We start from the raw sequence: 25,173 nt of genomic DNA, 5'->3' as shown, positions 1-25,173 counted from the left end.
AGTGGATGGAAGTAGAAGGCGGTGACACCCGGCGGACGTCTGGCGAGATATTTTTTGAAACTCAGGACTGGACATCTGGGGTTGCCTGGCTCCGCATACATTGCGCCTCGGAGGTTATCCTTGTTTGGGTCATTTGAATGTTTGTGGTTCTTCGTCTCCGGATTGAACGACAAACTAACGTATTCATCCCCGGCGTCGTCCACTTTTATGGCGAATGAGGACGCAGTCAGTTCCCGAGTGCTCTCCCTGCCTCGCCTCGCCAAGCAAAGCTGGAGGTCAAACCAAACTTTGGAAACTAGACCTAACGGGGTGTCCGGGGAGAGAGCTGTGGCTTCACGCACGTGGGGATGGTGTTTTGCCTTGTCTTGGCCATTCTTTCGATGTGTTTTTATTATGGATTTGAAAACCCTGTTGCTGGTGGTAAACTCACTGTCCGCATATAAATTGAACTTTGAGAAATGACGGTTCAGTGAGGCTCTGATGATGATCATCGTTGCCACACTGTATGGCTTGCCTACTACGCTTTGAACTGTAGCATAAAAACGTCTTAACAAATCGTTTAGTTCTTCGGCGCTGCAGGTGTCCGGGTCAGTTGTTACTCGGTGAAAACCTTCATAGCAAAGGCAGTTGCTTTTTTTGTGTTTGATTCCAGGGCCCCATCTTCAATTGTAAGCAGCTCCTCATCTGTCAGATCTCGGAAACGTCTTTTTCTTTTGTCATGTCATCCTCGTCGCTTTTCAACCAGTCCTCAAATGTCTTCCCTACTCCAAATATATTAAAATTGACAATGAATTTGTCCATTTTAAAGACACTGTAATATTTAGAACTAGCTAGCCTACAGCGAATAATGTTAGCTCAACTGTAGCTCAACTGTAGCTAAGCACAGCGGGCAATATGCCGGGTTAATGCCCTCCTCCCAGCCAATCAGAATCAAGCATTCATAAACGAAGTAGAATAAGTAACGGTAATGCACGATCCATTGTCAGGTATAAATGGACGCGGCCGTCGGACGGTTGACTCCGCCGAAGTTCATTAATAGGCTACCTGACAATTGACAACTCGTATTAACCCGCTTATACCATGATCACTTAACATTTTTAAAACATTAGTTTATATTTTAATTTGTTTTACAATCGAAATCTAAAGTTTATCCAAACAATAACTCAGTTTCTCTGGTTCCGCCTGATGGTTGAACTAATACCTGGGACAATCATTCTCATCCAATAAGGTTTGTATGCAATGCAAACGTTGTTCACTCCTCCAGGAAGTAGGAAAGACCTTAGATACGACTTGCTTCCCTTAGCAACGGGAGATATTTCTAGTCCGCTAAGCTCGTAGAACCGAGCCAGAAAGCTAACGCTGCTAGCAAGATCCAAAGTTAATATTATCATTGTGTACAGTTGGCAATCACTAAAAATAATTTGACAGTATGTTTAACATTAAGACAAGCTAGCTATCCAGCCATGTCATTGTCCCCAAAACAATATAACGACTTTTACGAACAATTTTATCCGCGATGTGTAATGTTAGGCCGGCCACACACTGGCTGTGTTGCGTGAGTGTGTCAGCTGCGTGGCGTATCCATTATTATTTCGGCTCCCAGGTTAGAGCTTACACACTGCCTACAAAGACAACGTCGGCAGTATTGACTGCAGTATTGATGGCAAAATAGGCTACAGAATATTTTGTTCTGTATTGACAGGTTCAGTATTTGAAAATCAATAATGATTTTTTTTTTATTAATAAATTTAATTATATTGAAACATGTGCTTCAGAAAAATACATGCTGTAACAGAACTTACAAACAGAAAAACATTAGTGTAAATGTATACTAACATGATCATTTAAATTCCTGAAGGTTTCAAGTACGCCCCGCAATAAGGCAAGGCCAGGAGAAAAGAGGAGTAAAGACATTTTCTTTTATTTACTGAAAGATCAGCCACAACAAAAAAGAGCCCCACAACAGACAGAAGAGCAACAGACAGGACAAACCGAATGACAGACAGTACAGCAACAGACAGGACAGACAGAACAACAGACAAAACAGCAACAGACAGGACAGACAGAACTGCACCAGATAGATTTGCTTGTTGCCGATTCTGATTCAGAACAAGGACAGACAGAACGACAGGCAGAAAACCACCAACAGCAGCAGTTTGAGCAGAGGTTGAAGATTAGAGCCTTACTCTATATATACATGAACCAAGAGTTCATGTATAGTTAACGAAGCACTGGCACCACATTTCATGAATGACTTGGTGGTACAAATGAGGGAAGGGCCATACACCCTCATCACAGATGGATCCAATGACACAGGTATTTTCCAAACTATTGAACATGAACTCCTTCTCCACAATAATCAGGCATTATATCGTTTTTTTTTTAAATGTATATAAGAAGATGGGAGGCTTTATATGCTTACATGCTGTCATTGCAGGAGTAGAGAAGATGAACCCCCTGACTGTCCAGATGTTTATGAATGATAAAGTTGTCATCTGCTTCCTGGGGATGTGTACTACTAGCGGAACAAGGTGTGGGACAGCAGACATCATCTTCAGCAAGATAAATGCCACCTTAGCAGAAAAGGTTATCCCATGGCAAAACTGTGTGGGTCTCTCTGTGGACAATGCTGCTGTGGACGTTCAAAGAATTCCATCGCCTCCAGAATCCTGAACGAACACTCCAGTATTTAACTTAATGGTTGCCCATGTCATATAGTCCACAACACCACTAAAAGAGCTGGGATGGGATTTTTGGATGGGAGTATAGGCCTAATTGTACTTTACATACAACTTTATTTTTGTCTACTGATTACATGCATTAACTGAATGTTTACGGTCTGAATCATATATTGTAGGTGTCCAAATTTGATCTGGAGGACTTGGTAGTTGATGTTGGCTACTGGTTCAAGGGTAGCACAAACCGAAAGGTTTTGACAGTAGCAATTATATATTGAAATGTTTTTGAATACATATGATTTATTATGAAATGTATGTGACAGAATTTTGTGAGCTCCATGAAGCAGATTAGATGGAGATCCTTCTGCATGTCTCCGTTCGTTGGTTAAACCTTGAACACTGTCTAACCCGGATTCTGAGGCTATATGAACCTCTGGCCAGCTACTTCAAATCTGCTGGTATGATCACTCATACTATTTTCATTATGCAGCTACTACAAATACTACAGAATTGTTAACTGTACACTTTTTTATTTATTTTTTATTCAAGATGATAATCAGGCGAGGTTCAGGAGACTTCAGAAGGCATTCTCTGACCCCATGACGGAGGTGTACTTCCAGGCTACCATACCAGTATTCACCTCATTCAACCTCCTGCTCCAGAGAGAACAGTCCTCAATATTTTTGTTACATGATGAGGTACAATGGGAGGGTGGGATATGCTTCTGCTGTATTTGCTTTTTTTTTTGTGCTGCTTCTGGGAGCTTATGCAAGTTTCACCCATTGTTTTACACTTGTAAATGTCTGTGTTGTAGATGATGAACTTCATTTGCAAGCTGTGCGCCAAGTTCATGGTGCCTACAGCCCTGCAGGAAGACAAACCACTCTTGCTTTTTAAAGAAAAGGCAAACCATTTGCCAGATCAGTGTTTGATCATTATCTATCATTATTTTTAATACTTCTAATTTTACAAGATCAGATTACAGGGGAACGCCATGTAATGCTTTGTCTTGTACCTAGTTTTTGGGCCAGAAGCTCAGCGTTAAAGGGTCCATTAACACTGACGTTCTGGTTAGCCCAACAACATTGGACTTCATGCCTAGTATCATGCTGCTATTATAATCAGCATGACACAGCATTTCTGTTAACACGATTTGCTGTATCTGTGACAGGAAGAAAGCTGCATATTAGATTCACCACCAGGGTGAAGCTCAACAAGCTACTGCATGATGGAGACATCACACCAGAGCAGATGGAGCAACTCCATGAAGCTGCCTTGGCGTTTCTGACCTATGCTGTGGACTATGCTCTAAAAAAGCTGCCCCTACAAGAGCCACTGCTCAAGCACGCCAAGTTCGTTGATTTTCGGCAGAGGTTGGAATGTGGCGTATTAGATGCCCTTTACTTTGTTGAGAGGTTAGGTTATTTTTTTCAGCAATTTCTACTTGTTATCTGAGAGTAAATACACCAAATTCAATACAAAGGCATTAACACCAGAATTTTGACTCTATGCACATGAGCCATCCCTAAGTGGCTTCTTTTTTAAATACTTATTTGCTCCTTTGGGTTGATGTCCATACAAAACTGCTTTCTTAAATTAGGTTTCCCAACCTGCTCCCCTACCATGGGCCTCAGGAGTATAACCTACTCAGTGATGAGTTCCTGGAATACCGGACTATGCCAATACCACCCCTGCAGGTCCCAGAGGAAATTGAGATGGAGAGCTTCTGGGCTGAAATGGCTACCCGAAAACACAAGGTAAGAATTAGTCTTCACCAAGAACACAATGGAAATACACTCTCAAGCATTATTTATTTTTTTATTTTTTTTTACGATAGGTTTGATGTATAATCAATTTGTTCTATTTGACCAAATCATGCCTCTATAGTGTGTGTGTGTGTGTGTGTGTGTGTGTGTGTGTGTGTGTGTGTGTGTGTGTGTGTGTGTGTGTGTGTGTGTGTGTGTGTGTGTGTGTTATGCTGTATATACAAAGCATCATATAGATGCATGCATTTTTTCTTAATGGACAGAATTAATTATGTATCAACCTATTCAAGATTCAAGATTCAATACTTTATTGCCATACAACTCGGTGCAAGTTGCTAGGGATTTGCTTCAGTGTGCTCATGACAGGACATCGACACAATACAACAACAAAAACATATAGCTAATATATACACATATAGTATCCCACATGGGATCACACTTAACAATAATATCACTTAACAATATCAATTTAAAGTGACACGTTGCATAGGAATGCATAGCGCAAGTCCACACTTTGCAATAAATAGATAAATAACGTTAATATGAATGGCATAAAAACAATATTAAAAAAACAATGTGAAGAGATGGACAGTTTATACAGGCACCTTAGGGGAACCTTTTTCCATAAGAAGATGATGATATCGTTGTGCCTAGAAACCTAAAACTGTCCAACCGCTCGACCACTTCTCCATTGATGTGCAAGGGCTGGGACGGCTTCCCACTTCTGCGGAAATTGACCACTAGCTCTTTAGTTTTAGACATTTAACTCTAAGTTGTGGTTAGAACACCATTCAATCAGTGAGAGGACCTCATTTCAATAGGCAACATCATCATCCCCAGAAATCAACCCCACCGTTGTATCATCTGCCATTTTGAACATTTTAACAGAATCAGTATGTGATGTACAATCATTAGTATACAACGAATATAAAAGAGGTGATAAAACACACCCCTTCGGGGGCACCAGTATTAATGTGCTTGACATTTGAGATATTATTACTGATTTTGACCACTTGTGTTCTATACTTATCTATCAAAAAAAAAAAAAAAAAAACAACATTACTACTTGAGAGCTTATTTCCACTGTGTTCTTGGCTCATTCTTCACAGGTGACTGGTCTAAGCCTGTTCCCAAGGCTTGCCACCATTGCCAAGATTGTCCTGGTGCTCCCCCATTCAAATGCTGATGCGGAGAGAGTGTTTTCTGTGGTGGGACTAAACAAGACCAAGACCAGAAACAGCCTTGCTCTGGATGGCACTCTGTCATCAATAATGACGATAAAAATGTCTGGAGCATTGCTTCAAGTGGGAGATCCCCCCCAGCAATCATCAAGGCCTCTAAGAAGGCCACAGTTCAGGATAACAAGGCACACAGATCTTAAAGATCCCGTGTGTAAAGTGTTTAGTTGTTCAAAATCTGTGTAGCCCATTCACAAACTTCATGAATATTTACCTCCACCATCAATTCCAAGTATTCCTATTGGCTTGAAATTTTACATTTGCATTCGCATGAACTGGGGTAGACGCTCCATATTCATGCACCATCTTGAAACACGTTAGCCAGTAAGGGACATACAGGACATACTGCTCCGCCTTTCATGTTTTCTCTGTCACATGATAAACTCACATCTGCTGCTAATGCTGCTAATGGGTATTGTAGCTTCCCGGCCCTGGCAAGTTTGAAGAAGGAAACATGGAGGACCACACATATTCAAAATCCAAATTTCAGGAACAGGAGTCTTCTTCTTCTTCGCCCAGAAAAAGAAAAAAGATATTGAAAAGAGCAAGAGACCGGCTTTTTGAAGCGTGTAGGCTACCTTAGCTGTAATACGTACTTTGAACTGCATGTTGCAAGAGCGTCATGTTGATATACAATCTCAAAGCTAGATGGGAGAAATTCTTACACATTGGACCTTTAAAGGTCCTATGAAATGCTGCTTTTTGGATGCTTTTATATAGGCCTTAGTGGTCCCATAATACTGTATCTGAAGTCTCTTTTATATAGGCCTTATTGGTCCCATAATACTGTATCTGAAGTCTCTTTTATATAGGCCTTAGTGGTCCCCTAATACTGTATCTGAAGTCTCTTTTATATAGTTCAGTTCAGTTCAGTCAGTTTATTATCCCAAATGGGAAACTTGGTATGCAGTCAGGAGTGAAAAATAAAAATAAACACATTCAAGCAACATACAAATAGAGGCAACAATACAAGACATGAGTACAAAAAAGATTTCCTGCACACAACACAATTTATCACCACTGGAACAATCTCTAAAAAACAAAACAAGCACAACATGCTGAGTTATTGCACATGGGACCAAGGAGTTTTTACCCCTATTGGCCTTAAACCGAGGTACTCTAAATCTGCGACCTGATGGGAGTATTACAAACTCAGAGTGAAGGGGGTGGTTTGTGCAGTCTAATATAGACCGGGCCTTGCGAAGAACTTGCTGGTCAAAGATAACCAACAAGGGGGACTGGGGGAAACTGATCACCTTACCAGCCACCTTTACAATATGGCTGAGGTGGTTTTTATCCCTGATGTTCAGGTTACCGTACCAAGCAATCATAGTAAACATAAGAACTGATTCAATAAAAGATTTATAAAATAAGGATATCATTTTCCTATCTACATTAAAAGTGTTTAACTTCCTAAGGAAGTACAAACTTGCTGTCCCTTCTTACAGACTGCATCACAATTCACATCAAACTTCAGGTTTTTATCAATGACGGTTCCCAGATACTTGTACTGTTCAACAAACTCAATTTCAGTTCCCTTAATGAAAGTCTTAGATGGTGGGAGGGATACTTTCCTAAAATCAATGACCATATCCTTGGTTTTTGTGGAGTTTAATTGGAGAAAGGCCTCATCACACCATTGGACAAACTCATCCACAACTGGCCCATGCTCAAATTCATCTTTACGGAGCAGGCTAACCTGACCGTGTCATCAGCAAACTTCAGAATGTGCCTGTTCTCATGCTGGCTTCTACAGTCATTGGTGTAAATAATGTACAGCAATGGGGACAGGACACAGCCCTGAGGAGAACCAGTGGAAGAGGAGCGCTGTTCTGACAGAAAGCCATTAACCCTAACCCTCTGAGATCTACATGTTAAAAAATCTACAATCCAGCCGACAAAATTTACATCAAAATTAAAATAGGTACGCAGTTTCCAAGCTAAAATATGTCGTTGAATAGTATTAAAAGCTGATGAAAAATCCATAAATAAAAGTCTGGCCAGGACCTTCCAGGTGCTTATACAGAAAGTTAAGTAAAGTGATTGAGGCATCTTCTACCCCCATCCCTGCCCTATATGCAAACTGCATGGGGTCTAAAGCCTCCTCCACCATAGTTATCAATTCCCTTTTGACCAGCCTTTCAATGACTTCATGACCAGTGAAGTCAATGCCACTGGTCTGAGGTCATTTAGCACCTTAGGGGTTCCGCTTTTAGCCACCGGAACAACAATGGACTCCTTCCATAACTTTGGGACCCTTCGCTGCTCCAGAGACATCCTAAATATATTACAGAACACATCACAAAGCTGTTCCGAACAGTGCTTTAGCAACCTTCCTGTAATAGATTCAGGCCCCATTCACTTATTGGTCTTAACTCTCTGAAACTCTGCCTTCACATCATGGGCATCAAACATCTGGCTCGGCTTGTGGAAGAGAAAGACTCTTTGCATGTTTCTCTAAGTTGCTCTGTAAAGTCATGAGTATCAAATCTCAAATAGAAGGAGTTAAGAGCTTCAGCTAAATCTTTGTTACTATCATAGCCTGCAATGCTAACTGGCTTGTTTTCAGTATTATTATGGTGGCCAGTTATTTTCCTCATTCTGTGCCATGCCATATAGGCCTTAATGATCCCCTAATACTGTATCTGAAATCTCTTTTATATAGGCCTTAGTGGTCCCATAATACTGTTTCTGAAGTCTCCTTTATATAGGCCTTAGTGGTCCCCTAATACTGTATCTGAAGTCTCTTTTATATAGGCCTTAATGGTCCCCTAATACTGTATCTGAAGTCTCTTTTATATAGGCCTTAATGGTCCCCTAATACTGTATCTGAAGTATTTCCCATAATTCAGCCTTGGTGCAGAATTACAGCCACTAGAGCCAGTCCCACAATGATCTTTCCTTAGTATGTGCCATGTCTGTGTCTGTAGCTTTAAATGCTATTGTGGAGGAGGGGGGGTGGGGTGGAGGGTGGGGGTGAGGCCTTGACCAGTGTGCGGCCATGGTTGTAGCTCTATTTCCTCATGGGCGGGCCAAATTATCTGGGCAGCTGTGGGCGGCAGGCAAAAACAGAGAAAGGGGAGGTAACCTTGCTCCTTATGAGCTCATAAGATTCCAGAACGTTGCCAAACCAACCGCATTCCGATTCAAACATATTTCCGTTTCATGGTTAGGATAGGAACTTTTCTTAAAAGCCAGGCCTTGTTTGTGGTTGTGGACACAAGTATTTAAGTACTGAGATTCAGTACTTCCTCCACCGCGGCTCCGACAAGCTCCGACAACCTGTCTCCCAGGAGGTGCACAGGAAGTGTCATGTCCTGTCCTATGGGAATTTTTGGGGCGTTTTCTTATGCTAATTAGGAACAACTGGCACGCGCTTTCAGTTACGAAGACGTGGGATTCATCAATCCTAAGAACACAGGTGCGAACAAATCTGCTGTTTAAGAACACATCATGAATCCGGCGTAAACTTTTCTTAGAAACCTTCTTAAGAACATATTTAAGAGAAAACTTAGAAAGATATTGGTGAATGAGGCCCAATGTTCACACGGTGTTTACACTTCTTGTATTTAAGTTATTGGCTGCATGTAGTTTGGAATGTTAAAATAACATGAACTTTATTTCAAAGTAAACATGCACAAAATGAGCCATGCTGTGTGTTTTGTCTTGCTGTTGGTATTTTTCCGTCTATTTTCTGCTGGACCTTGTGGTGGGCCTTGATTGAAGAATGAATTTCCCTCACTGCCTAATCTAATGAAGTTTGGTCTTTGGTCACTAGTCCCCCTGGTGTCCAAAAATGGTTAATTTCTATTTATTTAATTTTGAAGGATTAGAATTTATGTAAAGCAGTGGTTCTCATTCTTCTTTATATATAAAGGTAATAATGCTGAATGACAAAAAATGTTTTGCTTTGAACACCTATAAAAAACTGCTCAAAACTCATTTGTTTCAATTGGCCTATCCATAATTTACAATAATCACTCATCTTGTTTGTTTGTTTGTTTGTTTGTTTCTTTTGTTTGTAAAGCGTCTTTGAGTTCCATGTAAAGCGCTATATAAAACTTCTGTATTATTATTATTATTATTATTATTATTATTATTATTATTATTACGCAGCTACATTTTGGTTGGCAGCACCAAATCTCACTCCAAGGGTTTTTGAAAAGTTGGCAGCCCTGTGTGTCCCTAAGAGCCAATGTGGGTTTAGGGTTTAACACTTATCTTACGATACATCCAAGGGCTGTATGCTGTAAAGCCTGTAATGTGGATGAGAGATAAAGCCCTGGATGTATTAAGAGAAACTCTATTCACGAAACTGCAGGCTAACCTAGTACGACATAATGATTACACCTCCTTGGTTGTCTAAATACATCCATCGTTTATTTAGATAATGGTAAGACCTTAAGTACAGACTACACTATTTACACTTCAAATATTTTTTTTGCAATCAGTACAAATTGTATGGTCTTATTTCAGATGAATCCATTCCACAAGCAAGAAAGCATTTCAGGACGGAGCATGTCTGGAAGCCTTGTACGTAAGTTAACATTTATGCATGCATTTAAGAAACCAGAGTCATATTTCCTACCATGGAACTACTGAAATTCAACCCCGTGCATACCACGTGACTGTTCTGATGCGTTTGTCCCTTCCTGCCCTTTTTCAGGTCAGCAGATGTTACTTTTTATTTTTTTTCGCGATTGTCTAATGTAACAGCATAAGTTCATCTTTTGCAATGGCATGTGCAAGAACTGACCAATATTCATATCTACTTTCTTTTTAGATGAGTCAACACCACACAGGAAACCAGCTGGTCGCCTAGAGCTGGATGGGTCTATTGTAACGCAAGCTCGGCCTGCCACTTCATCTTGGGACCCAGTTGAAGGTACAGTGGCTTTGAATTTTCCATTTCCAATTCAATACAATTTCATAACAAGGAACTTAAGAGTAACTTAACTTTTTTGTTGTTGTAAACGGCAGAACTCATCACACAGAGAGGTAAAAAGACTCAAACTAAAACCATTAATTATTCCATAGCCATGAGGACATCCATTACCCACATGGCACAGCGGATGGACACATTTGAGGAAAAGATGGATGAGCTGCTCATGCTCTTAAGGAGCTCCCAGTCACCTCCCTCTGCTCCAGTCGATGACATGTTGCTGTCGCAATGCTCAACAGTCACCGAGCTGCAGGAGTTCGACAGGAGTCTTGGTCATCTGGAGAGGAGGAACAAAATGGTAATTAAGTGGACCTACCCTGCCCTAAGATAACACTATATAATTGCATGAATTTAAATATCACTATAACTGAACTGAACTCTTACACAATGAGATTGTACAAGCTCTCCACTTTGTTCTACATGTGTAATTTGTAAATTGTTTTACAGCAACTTTTCCTGACAACCCTTGGAGGTTCGACCAGAGGTACTGCCATTCGTCACATGCTACGTTCTGGGAACCAAAAATTGTTAGCTGGGATCTGCTGATAAAGGGCCGGTGCCGGCATTTTTGAGTTGTTTTGTTTAGTTATAGCTAGAGATGGTCTGATACCATTTTTTGCTTCCCAATACTGATTCCGATACTTGAACTTGAGTATCGGCCGATACCGAGTACCAATCCAATACCAGTGTGTCATATATTTTATTATGTTTTAACAACTGTGTACTACTATCCCTGTATGGATGTGATATTATTTATATCTTTGTTGTCGGTCTGGCTCAGGTTAAACTCTTTGTGAAACATGAACAAACATAAACAATGAACGCCACAGAACTTTCTTTTATTATCCAGTTTGACAGTCAGTTATAACGGAAAAACAACATAAATAAACTACTTTAACGTAGATTTTCTTCCCCCCTGGTGGCTGAAACGGGTAATTGCATTGTTTAAAAAATGTGTGGAATAATTACATCTGGCATGACCAGATATTTTATAAATATTTTAAATAACAAGACGCAAAAAAGTAAAATTACTGTTGCACTAGTCTGGAAATCTTGCCGTGCCAACGTTGCAATAAAGGTTTCCTAAATGCCATGCATTTGATGTCATCTTACTAATTGATTGTGAGTATTGTGTAGATTTGGACTTTTATATGTTTATTCCACTTTGTTTAAACGGCGAAGTGGAGAGGCCTCGTTCACCTGTTTGGAGCTGGCTGGTGAATGTGACGCACGTGGGCCTTGCTAGATACACCGTGACCCTTTTTGTGGATCTACTGATTGCTGTGGATAACTTTTTTTTTTCTTTGTGTCATTGGATTACGGAAAAATACAGATCTTTTTTCTTAACGTGTACTAACGTTTTATGGTGTGATTGCGTTCATTTCTGCGTTTGGAGAGGCATCTCAACACACTGTAGGTCGAACACTGATTGTTCACTGTTAAATTTTTGTTGAAAAAAAGTGTCAAATTGTTACAATGTAATTTAAAATCTGCTTTAAAAATAAGCATATGTTTTGGATATGTTTTGGATAATGTTCAGCTTTGGCAGCTTTACCTACAGTATATGCTAAAATATACAATGACTGAGGAAGCCTAACGAGTCCATAGCAACCAGTTTGTGTGTTGAATTTGTTACCCAGTGTGCTTTGTTGAATGGTCTCAATGTTTTATTGTTTTTTTTTCATGTGAATACTAGTTTAGTAGATTAGTAACTTAGAATTTGAAGTAATGCAGTAATGCAAGAACTGTGCATTTAGTTTCCATGCTTATTGTGTTTCCACAACAATATTAGTGAGTAAATCTATGAAATGGCCACCACACCATAACAGTGGAGTGTGATGTGTAAGATGAGAAAGCAGAGGTTAACTCATGTGTGTCATGGCTGTAAAAAAGCAAAGGGCATCTGTACATCTTTGCCAAGCGCAAAGATTTGCGCGTGGACTTAGGAAACATCGGATCACCTTCCCAACAGAGAGCGCACAGCTGTCTTCAATACACCTGCTGACACGGAAAAGTACATCAGAGAGATGGGGGAGCTGGTACCAGGAGTACAGTAGGAGGAAATGTTAAAAAAAAAGCCACAAAAGACTTACAATGCCTTCACACATAAAAGGACTCAAGGCTGTCATGTGTGATATTTTAGGTTATTTCATGTATTTTATGTTTGCACCATACTGCAAAATAAAAGATTTAAGTCATTAGTTAAAGTTTAAAACATTTACAAAAGGTGTATATTGTCTGTATGACACAAGTTGTAACATTAAGTATTTCTGGAAAAGATTTGGATTAATTTTAATTTAGTGAGCAACGTGAACAGGAGTTTTAAGAAAACGCAGAAGAACGGTTTCTCATTACGTTGTGGACCTGTTTCAAGCAGTAAAAGGAAGATATTGAAGGGTTTAGGGCTGCCCGTATGTTCCAGTTGGGCATGTTCATGTTTGGGGTTAGGGGAATTCTCAGAAGTCTCAAAACATGATGAAACAATTAAAAGAGGAGGGTCACCAATATGCAGAGCAAAAATAAAAGGGGATTTTATCATTTTGGTTATTTCAGCTTTCCTATTGTTATCCACTGTAAAAAATCAAAGGATATTTGAATTGAATATATTTCATGGAACTGTAGAGGCCTGCATAAACCAACCAAAGTAAAGCAGGTATATAAACTACTTACAAAGCATTTCTTTATCTTATTTTCCATGCATCATTATTTAATAATGCAATTTTCTAATTTTGTGGTTGATGAATATTAATAGCAAAGACTGAAGGAAAAAAAAACATGAGCATATGTATGAGTGGGACTTAGTTTGATTTGACATCACACTGCATTATTAGTTGTTTTAAATAAATTACCTTTTTTTCAGTTCAGACATACAGAACAGACAGCGGCGGCCTTAAGCATCTGGGGGCCCGTTTCAATAACTAATGTGGGTCCCTACCCACATAAAACATAAACATAATAGAGCAGAAAAAGCAAGGATTCCTGTTGGTTTGCATCAATGGTATATTATTTTATTACGTGCCCTTTCAGCTTCACGAACAGGCAGCTCAACATAAATAATCCAACCTTATTTGATTAAAACTATATACAATTATACAGCGTTTTACATCGGAATAAGCCTCGCCCTTTCACGGACACCAACTTCTCTGCTTAATTGATTTGCGCAGTATATTTTCAGCTGTCTGGGCTGACTTTAAAAAAAAAACACACAGCTCGAACATCCCCTCATCTTGAATTGTTCAACAAAAGCAAAAAAGAAAAAGTGTCTGAGTGACACTGAACCGAACTTATCATAAATAACGATGGGTTCCGTGTTTTTTCAGCACTGTGGTCAGCTCACAAGGCGGTGGGCATAGATTTCACCTGATCCCTTTTTAGAAATCCACCCTTATGTGTTTGAGTGCTGAGAATGCCCTGATAAGTTCATCTTTGTCCAGCGATTTTGTCACCTCGTGCTCAATTGAAATCCGAGTGAGAGCTGAGCCGCTCCTGGAGCATTGTTGACCTCAGGTGTGCTTTATTGACGATTTTAAAATCAACGAGAACATAATTAAAAAAATGAACATCATTCTGTGTTGCAGAAGACTTAAAGGTCCCATGACATGGTGCTCTTTGGATGCTTTTATATAGACCTTAGTGGTCCCCTAATAGTGTATCTGAAGTCTCTTTCCCAAAATTCAGCTTTGGTGCAGAACTACAGCCACTAGAGCCAGTCCCACAATGAGCTTTCCTTAGGATGTGCCATTTCTGTGTCTGAAGCTATTGAGGAGGAGAGTGGGAGGGGCAAGGTGGAGGGTGGGGGTGTGGCCTTGACCAACTGCCACTTTTCTCGTTTGAAAGCCATGATGTCTCTCTCTCGTGGGTTGGCCAAATTCTCTGGGCGGGCAAAGCAGAGAAAGGGGAGGTAACCTTGCTTGTTATGACCTCATAACAAGCAAATTACAAAATGGCTCATCTGAGCTTTCCTTTTCTCAAAGGCAGAGCAGGATACCCAGGGCTTGGTTTACACCTATCCCCATTTCTAGCCACTGGGGGACCATAGACAGGCTTGGGGGAACTCATATTAATGTTAAAAAACCTCATAAAGTAAAATTTTCATGCCACGGGACCTTTAAAACTAGCGATTGTGTTTTTATTAGCTTCAAGCGAGAGAAACTCCTCTCTCTCCTCGCTACAATCACAGGCACTGTCATCATGAGTCGGAGAGCAATGCTGAGGTTTGGATACAGTTCAACTAAATTGTTTCTGTAAATGTAACTCAGAATCTGCAGGCCAGTGGTTTCTTTTGCTGGCACGGCCAGGATCTCGAGCACAAGGTCCTGAGCATCCACATAGCCGAGGGTTTTTTCTATATTTGCGCAGCTTTCTTTGAGAGTGTATTGTCAATGGTACTGTGCGTTTTTACACGTTTCTCCAGCTCGCGACAGCTGTCCATATTGGCACGGTGTGTATTAGATTCTTCATGATCCTGGAGTGTGAGAGTGAGTGGTTCCCACATTCTGAAGCCTCTGTGAGTGAGACTACTCGTCCGCTTGCCAAATATGGTACAGCAGAAACAGAAGACTGAATCTGATGATTTTGAGTACACTAACCTTTACCTACTAACACTAATCTTTTCTCCATTTTTCATCTTCATGAAATATCTGTCCTTGATAAAACGGTGGCGTGATTGGCTTTGTGGGAAGTTAAACTCGTCTATCTGAACGGGACCGCTCCTAACAATATCAATTTGTTGGTCATCGGCAATATGCTCTGGCCAGCACCCCGGGTCTGTCCCTGTAAACAGGGCTTTCTCCCTGGCATCTCCCTCACCTGTCTCAGCGGTAGGATTCATGGTCATGTTCTTGTTCTACTAACAATGTTTGGTCATCATTATTGCCAGCAGTTTGAGTTGAAGACGGATAATCTGTATTTTGGCTAGCATCCTGTGATGGGGGTTCGGCCGCTGCTGTCGGGTTACAGATGCTGGACCAAAGAACTTTTGGTAGACTGAATAAAGCTTTTCTTTTGTTGTCCGATATCTTTCGTTTTTCAGCACCACTGGCATATACATTTCATTTCCTCTTAAAATTCTTTTCTTCAAAATAACATTTTAAAGCGCCCATATTATGCTCATTTTCAGGTTCATAACTGTATTTTAAGGTTGTACCAGAATAGGTTTACATGGTTTAATTTTCAAAAAACACCATATTTTTGTTGTACTGCACAGCTCTCTCTCTCACTGCTGCAGATCCTCTTTTCACCTGGTTTCTGTTTTAGCTACAGAGTGAGACCTCTTTTCTTCTCAGGGCTCTCAAGTCTCACGCATTGGGTGTGAGACACACACATTTCAACCCGTTCACACGCTCACACGCCACACCTTGTATTTCTCACGCAGAGAAATTACCAGGATAACGCCCACCAAGTTGCGCCGCTATTTTTAACAGTGGAACAGGTAGAGGAATCAAGTGAGTTCCCCATAGAGTTCAGAATGCCCTTCCACCATCTGCGGCGCTACCATTGGTCATTTTAGGTTCTGGCCCGCCCATTTTGACCCATCTAGCAGTTCATCCAATAAGCAGCCTGAGGAAAGCTTTGAGTGAAAGCTTCTCAGCCAATCAGCGGCTTCTACCCGCCTGTCCACAGGCTGCGTCGTCACCAGCAAGTGATCCAATGAAATGAATGACGTTTGTGCGCAAGCTTTTCAAGCAAGCTCAATGAGACAGACACAGAGTGTAGCTATTAGCTAGCTAATATGAAACGCAAAGCGAAGCAAAGCAGCTTGTTTTCATCTAAATTCAGCAAGAAACACTCCAAGGAGCAGGGGGAGGACATTTTAAGTAACGCGGTTACAAGTGACGATTTACCATCCTGCTCGGCCGCCCTCCCCATCAAGTCCTCCCGTAGCCACACCGTCACACCAGCAAGGCAAGTAGTGTCTTAACGTTATTAGTGTCTGGCTGTCTGAATGAAGGGGGAACCTGAATATATTTGGCTTATTTTAATTGGCCCGTCCAGTTTTCTGGAGGCCCACCTACAATCAAAATCCTGGCGCCGCTAGTGCCTGCCACGCACAAGCTGAGTGAGTGCGGATTTCAAGTTGCGGATTTCAAGTTGCGGCTTTCGTCGCGGTTTGTGACTTTGCCTAAGATTGAGTGACAAGTGTACTCGGTGTAATCATTGACATAGGGTGTATTCGCCCTGTTGTTTATCTGGTTGCCATGACTTGGCGGGTGATGACGTCCTGTCACTGTTCCAGTTGAGGGGAGAGAGAGCGGATGACAGTTGGCTTGAGTTCAGTAGAGCACACGGCTCTGTAGAGTCGTGGAATTATGACTTTATATACTACGGGTACATAGGAACAGGAAACCCTGTTGTGTGTCTGCCCTATTTCTGATACTGTGGCGGCAGAAATCAACATAGAGGAAACACTGGGTAGCTTTTATTATTATTATTATTATTATAGCTACATGTTGAATCGGCTGCAGGGCTACTCTGGCAGTTTTATATTTTTATAAAGATAACCATTTTAGGCCTACCAATAATACTTTTTTAACAGTACCCATAATAATTTGGAATATTTTTAGTTTTTTCTTTCCTTTTATTTTTACAGCACAACCTCCCGGGCTCCATTGTGAAAACCTTTGGCCTAGGCTATTTCATTATATTGTATCCAGACAATTGATAGTATTAATTATTGCGCGCACACACACACACACACACACACACACACACACACACACACACACACACACACACACACACACAAGACATACTGAATTAATAAAAATAAAAATTATTTGTGCAATTTATGTAGGGCTGCTCCCTCTTAGTGGATTAGTCGACTAATCGGTGGTTTTGGTCTTAGTCAACTTAGATCTCTTTAGTCCATTAGTCATGTTTGATGCTTTTTTCATGCTGAATGACTTATTTTCAAGAAACGTACGAGCACATCTCTGGTAAAGACAAGAATTAAGGGTTGACATTTTACCTAAGAGATATCACCGTGAAACCTACTTTGATTACTTTCATTAAGGCAATTTTTTGTTGTATGACACGTTTTCTGAAATGTTGTGTTTAAATATGCAAAGGAGGCGTTATCTTATTCAATATATGCATCATTTTGCATGACTCTTTGCAGAGAAACTCAGATTTACAGATCTGTCGATTAAATCAACTAATCGATTAGTCGATACAATTGAATGAGTGTTAGTCGACTAAGAATTTCTTCAATCGAACACAGGCCTACATTTATGTAATTTATCAGATCAGACTCCGTCCCCACCCAAACCCCTGCGGCCAAAATCTCACTCTGAACTCTGTTCAAAACTTGAGAGCCCTGTCTTCTTCTTCTTCTGTACTATCTTTGATTGCACTCGCACATGCTCAGTAGCTCAGATGTAGATCATGTCAGCTAGCTAACTCTAGAGACAGTAAAAGAAAGCCTGTTTCTCCAACTTTGGTCAGTTAAAACGCAGGATTAGCTGGGAGACTTCTAAATGAGGGCGCACATGTAAGTAGGTCTTTTGTAGATTATGGTGAACTTGTGTGTGTTGTAGCAGTGCTTTGCTATTGAGAACGAGGTAGCATGCTAGCGTTAGCATTAGCGTTAGCATGCTAACGCTACGAACTAACAGTTGTGGTTAGCCAGCTCGTTTTGGATTGTGATGTCACAATACGGGCCGATTTTGAACAGCTCACCCGGAGACTGAAGGCAGGACACATTCAAAAACCGTATCTCACTCAAAACACATATTGGACACTGATCCTTGTCCTGATTGGTTGTGTGGCACATACAACACTTTAGAACATTTAATGTTAGCATCTGACCATATGGGCTGTAGAAGCTGCAGTTTATAAGTATCTTTATTTCCCATTCACATCCTTATTAGAGACATAAGAACAGAACTGTACTGTAAAATGTAGTAAATATAAAACTTATTTCCCACTGTTAGATCTTATTAGAAGGTAAATTATACACATTCACACTGTACAATCTAATTGGAAGGTAATTTGTACACCTTACAACAAAAATGACAAATTGATGCACATATATCATATTTCAATCAGGAGACACTGTATTGTACATAAGCATAATAAAATGTACAGTCTTTGGAGCTTAGACTCCAATTGTAAAGCATGCTACGTCGTTCTCAATAGCAAAGCACTGCTACAACACACAAGTTCACCATAATCTACAAAAGAACTACTTAGATGTGCGCCCTCATTTAGAAGTCTCCCAGCTAATCCTGCCTTGTAACTGACCAAAGTTGGAGAAACAGGCTTTCTTTTACTGTCTCTAAAGTTAGCTAGCTGACATGCTCTACATCTGAGCTACCGAGCATGTGCGAGTGTTATGAACCTGAAAATGAGTATAATACTGGCGCTTTAAAGCGCCCGTATTATACTCATTTTCAGGTTCATAACTGTATTTTAAGGTTGTACCAGAATAGGTTTACATGGTTTAATTTTCAAAAAACACCATATTTTTGTTGTAGGCTACTGCACAGCTCTTTCTCACTGCTGCAGATCCTCTTTTCACCTGGTTTCTGTTTTAGCTACAGAGTGAGACCTCTTTTCTTCTTCTTCTTCTGTACTATCTTTGATTGCACTCGCGCAGTAGCTCAGATGTAGATCACGTCAGATAGCTAGCTCCATAGAAGTAAAAGAAAGGCTGTTTCTTCAACTTCGGTCAGTTACAAGGCAGGATTAGCTGGGAGACTTCTTCTAAATGAGGGTGCACATGTAAATAGTTCTTTTGTAGATTATGGTGAACTTGTGTGTGTTGTAGCAGTGCTTTGCTATTGAGAACGAGGTAGCATGCTAGTGTTAGAATGCTAGCATTAGCATTAGCGTTAGCATGCTACGAGCTAACGGTTGTGGTTAGCCAGCTCGTTTTGTATTGTGACGTCACAATCCGGGCCGATTTTGAACAGCTCACCTGGAGACTGAAGGCAGGACACATTCAGACCAAACCATATCTCACTCAAAACAGCATGGATGGATTTTTTTCTAAGTTTGTATGTGCACCAGAGACCAGAGACACAAAATAACACCCCAAATCCCAGAAAAAAGTGTTTTTTTCCATAATATGGGCACTTTAACCTAACCTAAGGTATAAACATATAAACTACCGGTATTATACTTCAGATTGCTTAAGCCCTTCACGGGGGCGGTAAACGTCGCCATGGTAACCACGAGTTCGACCAATCAGAGACGTCAGTGTTTTGCTTAGAATTGTGGGTAGTGTAGTATTTCTCCAGAAGATCGCAAATAACAAGGTTGATTTCATACTTTGTGGCTTTTATAGGAGCAGAAACTTTCGTTTCACAACCTCCTAGATTGTGGTCAATCTACCTTGGACGGTTTAGACATTATGGCTGAAAATCAATTTTTTTCGGAGAAAATGAATGGGATTTTGCTGGTCTGTTGGGGCCCCCCTTGGAGGGCAGGGCCTGTTTCAATTGAAACGGGTGAAACATAGGTAAGGCCGCGTCTGAGAACAGATTCCACAATATGAACCTGGTAATACTGGATGGCGCAGAACAGAGAAACACAAAATGAGCAAATAACTGACTTTTTTGAAATATCAATTTATGGTATGCCTAACATATTAATTATTATATTCAGTAGATGATCATCATATCAATCACCGTGGTTACAGCTTGTAGCCATATAGCCTTCAAAATTAAGAAGGCTAGAAGACTAGTTTTAGGAAGCATTTCAGGAAATTAAAAAGATAAGCAGATTGTTGCTGAGGGTTTTGTTCACAGAGATGTATATAACTTTGTTTGGGTATGTGTACATATACAAAATGTGTTTTGTCATTTTTTTCAAAAAATGAGGAGTTGGCTGTGACATGGGTCAGAGGGTAACAGAGGTTGTAAATGATGAACCAATCAATCGGCTCTGCTCCTATAGGCACCTTGGTGTTCATGTGGACAACACTGGCTGGAAGGCCCTTGTTCAAAGTGTGTTATCATTTAGAGCAGACACTCACGGTGAATCAGAGGGTTTATGTTATACAAGGCTGCATTATAGAGCATATTCATATGTCAGAAAGAATGACAATATATAAAAACATCTCATTTAAAGTTTGGTTGTCAGGTGACTGTCATGAAGGTTGTGGAGAGAAATAGAAACCAGTCTCTCCAAGCAAGCACAGAGATATGTAAGGGTTAATGCCCGCCGAGGTTTCCATTGTCAGGTATTAATGGACGACGGCGCGGACGGTTGCCTCCGCCAAAGTCCATTAATACCTGACAATGGACACCTCAAAGGGCATTAACCCGTTTATACCATGGTCACTTTCCAACTAACATATTTTTAAAACATTAGTTCATATTTTAATTAGTTTTACAATCGAAATCTAAAGTTTATCCAAACAATAACTCCGTTTCCCTGGTTACGCCTGACGGTTTGACTAATACCTGGAACAATCATCCCCATCCATCAGGTTCTTATGCAATGCAAAAGTTGTTCTCTCCACCAGGAATTAGGAAGAACCTTAGATACGACTTGCCTCGTCCGCTCAGCTGATAGAACCCTTCAGTTTAGCTACGAGCCAGAAAGCTAACGCTATGCTAGCAAGATCCAAAGTCAATAACATTGTGTACGTGGCAATCAGTAAAAATAATTTGACAGTATGTTGAACAACAAGACAAGCTAGCTATCCAGCCATGTCATTGTCCCCAAAACAATATAACAACTTTTACAAAGAATTTGATCCGCGATGTGTAATGTTACTGTCGGCTGCAGCGGCGCAGCCTGAAGCAGCAAGCTGAACAGTGAACGGGATGTGAGATAACGTTATTCACCGTGAAACAAATTCAGTCCAGAGGGGCAGTATAACTTACTTCTTGCAGCCTGTGTGTTTCAGCGCCATCCTGTGGTTTTCAGAGGACGATTTGGAAATAATAAATCCACATTTCCTTATTGATTTAATGTAGCGCAGGGGTCGGCAACCTTGGGCACGCGGGACCTTAACCAATGGCACGCTGGCAATATGTGTGCAAGAGAGTTATTGATGTGTTGAAATCATGGTTGAAATGCTAAAGCACTCTCTCATCCGCATGCCGAATTCCAACGTTCACAGTTGCCGACCTCATAGGTGCCGATACCGTGGGTGCTCCGGAGCTTGAGCACCCACGAAAAATACTGAGCACCCACGTGTGCCAGACTGCCTGTTCATTTTTACATTAATTTAATATTAAACATTGCAGGTGGTGCTAAGTGGAGCGTCTGTCATAGTGTGATTGGTCATGTCGGTGGCATTGATTTATAATTTCCCACGAAGCTGATTAAACTTCTCATCTCCAATCCTATCTGTGAGAAGTGGCGCTGTCCTGAGTTGAAAGCTAGCTTACTTTACGGCGTGTGTGTTCGTGTCGGCCGCTGTCCATTTCCTAAGGTTCTGAAATGCAAACATTGTTGACTACTTTTTTTTTTTTTTAAACTGTGTGCGCGTGTGAGCACCCACGGAGGAAAACATAAATCGGCGCCTGTGCGCGACCTGTTATTTACGGTAGTTTGATTGACTCATATCTCTGACTGGGAACAATACAAAGAGGATTACCAACGGCCGCTGGGGCAGATGAACTAACGCTAGTCTCGTTACTGTAAGGAGGCTACAATTAAACCTTTGTGAGTTAAAAGTCAATACTTATCAGTGCACTCAGCTGTGTAGACCGGCATCAACATGTAGAAAGCGATATTTCAATCTGCTCTGTCTGCTCGGTCCACTCTTGTCCACCACGCTGTTTTACGCAAACACAGCTCTACTCTAGTCTGCAAATAGCTAATTTTTACAAAACAAGCTAAAAGAAAAGCTGTCGGTCTGTAGTCTATTTTTCTTAGTTTGCAGGGAATCTTGACATTTGGACAAGTTCTTATAAACTTAAGCTGTCTGAAGAAACCATCCTCTCCGCTGGAGCGGTAAATATGGATGCATTATTAGACCAAAACAAATACATGTGGCTACTTAATATGCACGTGAATGACGCAATCGTTATGTTCTTCATTCTTGATAATGATGCTGGTTGTGTTATTATTTTGCCACAGCATCCTTTCATTGAAAATGAGGCATACAGGACCTGCTTATCAGTCCAGTCATCATTAAAGCTGGGCTTTTCCACAACTTTTTGCTTCAGGCTCTTTGACAGTGATATTTTTGTTAGCCCATTTTCCACCAATCAGGACTGCATGCTAAAACCATGTTTCCATCCATCCATCCATCCATCCATCTTCGTCCGCTTATCCGGTGTCGGGTCGCGGGGGGAGCAGCTCCAGCAGGGGACCCCAAACTTCCCTTTCCCGAGCAACATTAACCAGCTCCGACTGGGGGATCCCGAGGCGTTCCCAGGCCAGGTTGGAGATATTATCCCTCCACCTAGTCCTGGCTCTTCCCCGAGGCCTCCTCCCAGCTGGACGTGCCTGGAACACCTCCCTAGGGAGGCGCCCAGGGGGCATCCTTACCAGATCTCAACTGGCTCCTTTCGACGCGAAGGAGCAGCGGCTCTACTCCGAGCTCCTCACGGATGACTGAGCTTCTCACCCTATCTCTAAGGGAGACGCCAGCCACCCTCCTGAGGAAACCCATTTCGGCCGCTTGTACCCTGGATCTCGTTCTTTCGGTCATGACCCAGCCTTCATGACCATAGGTGAGGGTAGGAACGAAAACTGACCGGTAGATCAAGAGCTTTGCCTTCTGGCTCAGCTCTCTTTTCGTCTAGCAACGGTGCGATAGATTGAATGTAATACCGCACCCGCTGCGCCCGATTCTCCGACCAATCTCCCGCTCCATTGTCCCCTCACTCGCGAACAAAACCCCAAGGTACTTGAACTCCTTCACTTGGGGTAAGGACTCATTCCCTACCTGGAGAAGGCATTCCATCGGTTTCCTGCTGAGAACCATGGCCTCCGATTTAGAGGTGCTGATCCTCATCCCAACCGCTTCACACTCGGTTGCGAACCGATCCAGTGAGTGCTGAAGGTCACAGGCCGATGATGCCATCAGGACCACATCATCTGCAAAGAGCAGCAATGATATCCCCAGCCCACCGAACTGCAACCCCTCCCCACCCCGACTACGCCTCGATATCCTGTCCATAAATATTACAAACAGGATTGGTGACAAAGCGCAGCCCTGGCGGAGGCCAACCCTCACCTGAAACGAGTCCGACTTACTGCCGAGAACCCAGACACAGCTCTCACTTTGGTCGTACAGAGATTGGATGGCCCTGAGTAGAGACCCCCTCACCCCATACTCCTGCAGCACCTCCCACAGTATCTCCCGGGGGACCCGGTCATACGCCTTCTCCAAATCCACAAAACACATGTAGACCGATTGGGCATACTCCCAGGCTCCCTCCAGGATCCTTGCGTGAGTGAAGAGCTGGTCCGTTGTTCCACGACCAGGACGGAATCCGCATTGTTCCTCCTCAACCCGAGGTTCGACTATCGGCCGAACCCTCCTTTCCAGCACCTTGGAGTAGACTTTACCAGGGAGGCTGAGAAGTGTGATACCCCTATAATTGGCACACACCCTCTGGTCCCCCTTTTTAAAAAGGGGAACCACCACCCCAGTCTGCCACTCCTTTGGCACCGTCCCAGACTTCCACGCAATGTTGAAGAGGCGTGTCAACCAGGACAGCCCCTCCACACCCAGAGCCTTGAGCATTTCTGGACGGATCTCATCAATCCCAGGGGCTTTGCCACTGTGGAGTTGTTTGACTACATCAGTGACTTCCGCCTGGGAAATCGACGACAATCCCCATTATCCTCCAGCTCTGCCTCTAACATAGAGGGCGTATTAGTCGGATTCAGGAGTTCCTCAAAGTGCTCCTTCCACCGCCCTATTACCTCCTCAGTTGAGGTCAACAGTGTCCCATCCTTACTGTACACAGCTTGGATGGTTCCCCACTTCCCCCTCCTGAGGTGGCGAACAGTTTTCCAGAAGCACTTTGGTGCCGACCGAAAGTCCTTCTCCATGTCTTCTCCAAACTTCTCCCACACCCGCTGCTTTGCCTCTTTCACGGCAGAGGCTGCAGCCCTTCGGGCCCTTCGGTACCCTGCAACTGCCTCCGGAGTCCTCTGGGATAACATATCCCGGAAAGACTCCTTCTTCAGTCGGACGGCTTCCCTGACCACCGGTGTCCACCACGGTGTTCGTGGGTTACCGCCCCTTGAGGCACCTAAGACCCTAAGACCACAGCTCCTCGCCGCAGCTTCAGCAATGGAAACTTTGAACATTGTCCACTCGGGTTCTAACCGGTAGCGCTCCACCTCCCGCACCAGTTCCGGCTCCTTCCCCCACAGAGAGGTGACGTTCCACGTCCCCAGAGCCAGCGTCTGCTGCCCGGGTCTGGTCCGTCGAGGCCCCTGACCTTCACTGCCACCCATGTGGCAGCGCACCCGACCCCAGCGGTTCCTCCCACAGGTGGTGGGCCCATGGGCTGGAGAGATGGGAGCCACGTAGCTTGTTCGGGCTGTGCCCGGCCGGGCTCCGTGGCAAATCTGGCCACCAGGTGCTCGCCGACGAGCCCGCCGTCTGGGGCCCCGGGCTTCCTCCGGGC

The 25,173-nt window shown here is 42.3% G+C and overlaps 1 long non-coding RNA gene across 1 annotated transcript; it reads left to right on the top strand.

Annotated features, from left to right (window-relative positions):
* Positions 1 to 10,495: 10,495 nt before the first annotated feature.
* Positions 10,496 to 11,305, top strand: LOC114570508 (uncharacterized). Its single transcript, XR_003694539.1, has 3 exons — positions 10,496 to 10,567; positions 10,720 to 10,922; positions 11,072 to 11,305. It is a non-coding gene; the product is annotated as an uncharacterized LOC114570508 (long non-coding RNA).
* The last annotated feature ends 13,868 nt before the right edge of the window (positions 11,306 to 25,173 follow it).

This window comes from Perca flavescens, chromosome 16 (genome assembly GCF_004354835.1).
Source record: "Perca flavescens isolate YP-PL-M2 chromosome 16, PFLA_1.0, whole genome shotgun sequence".
NCBI lineage: Eukaryota > Metazoa > Chordata > Actinopteri > Perciformes > Percidae > Perca > Perca flavescens.
The sequence above is the reverse complement of the archived record's forward strand: the minus strand, read 5'-3'. Positions and strand labels throughout refer to the sequence as shown.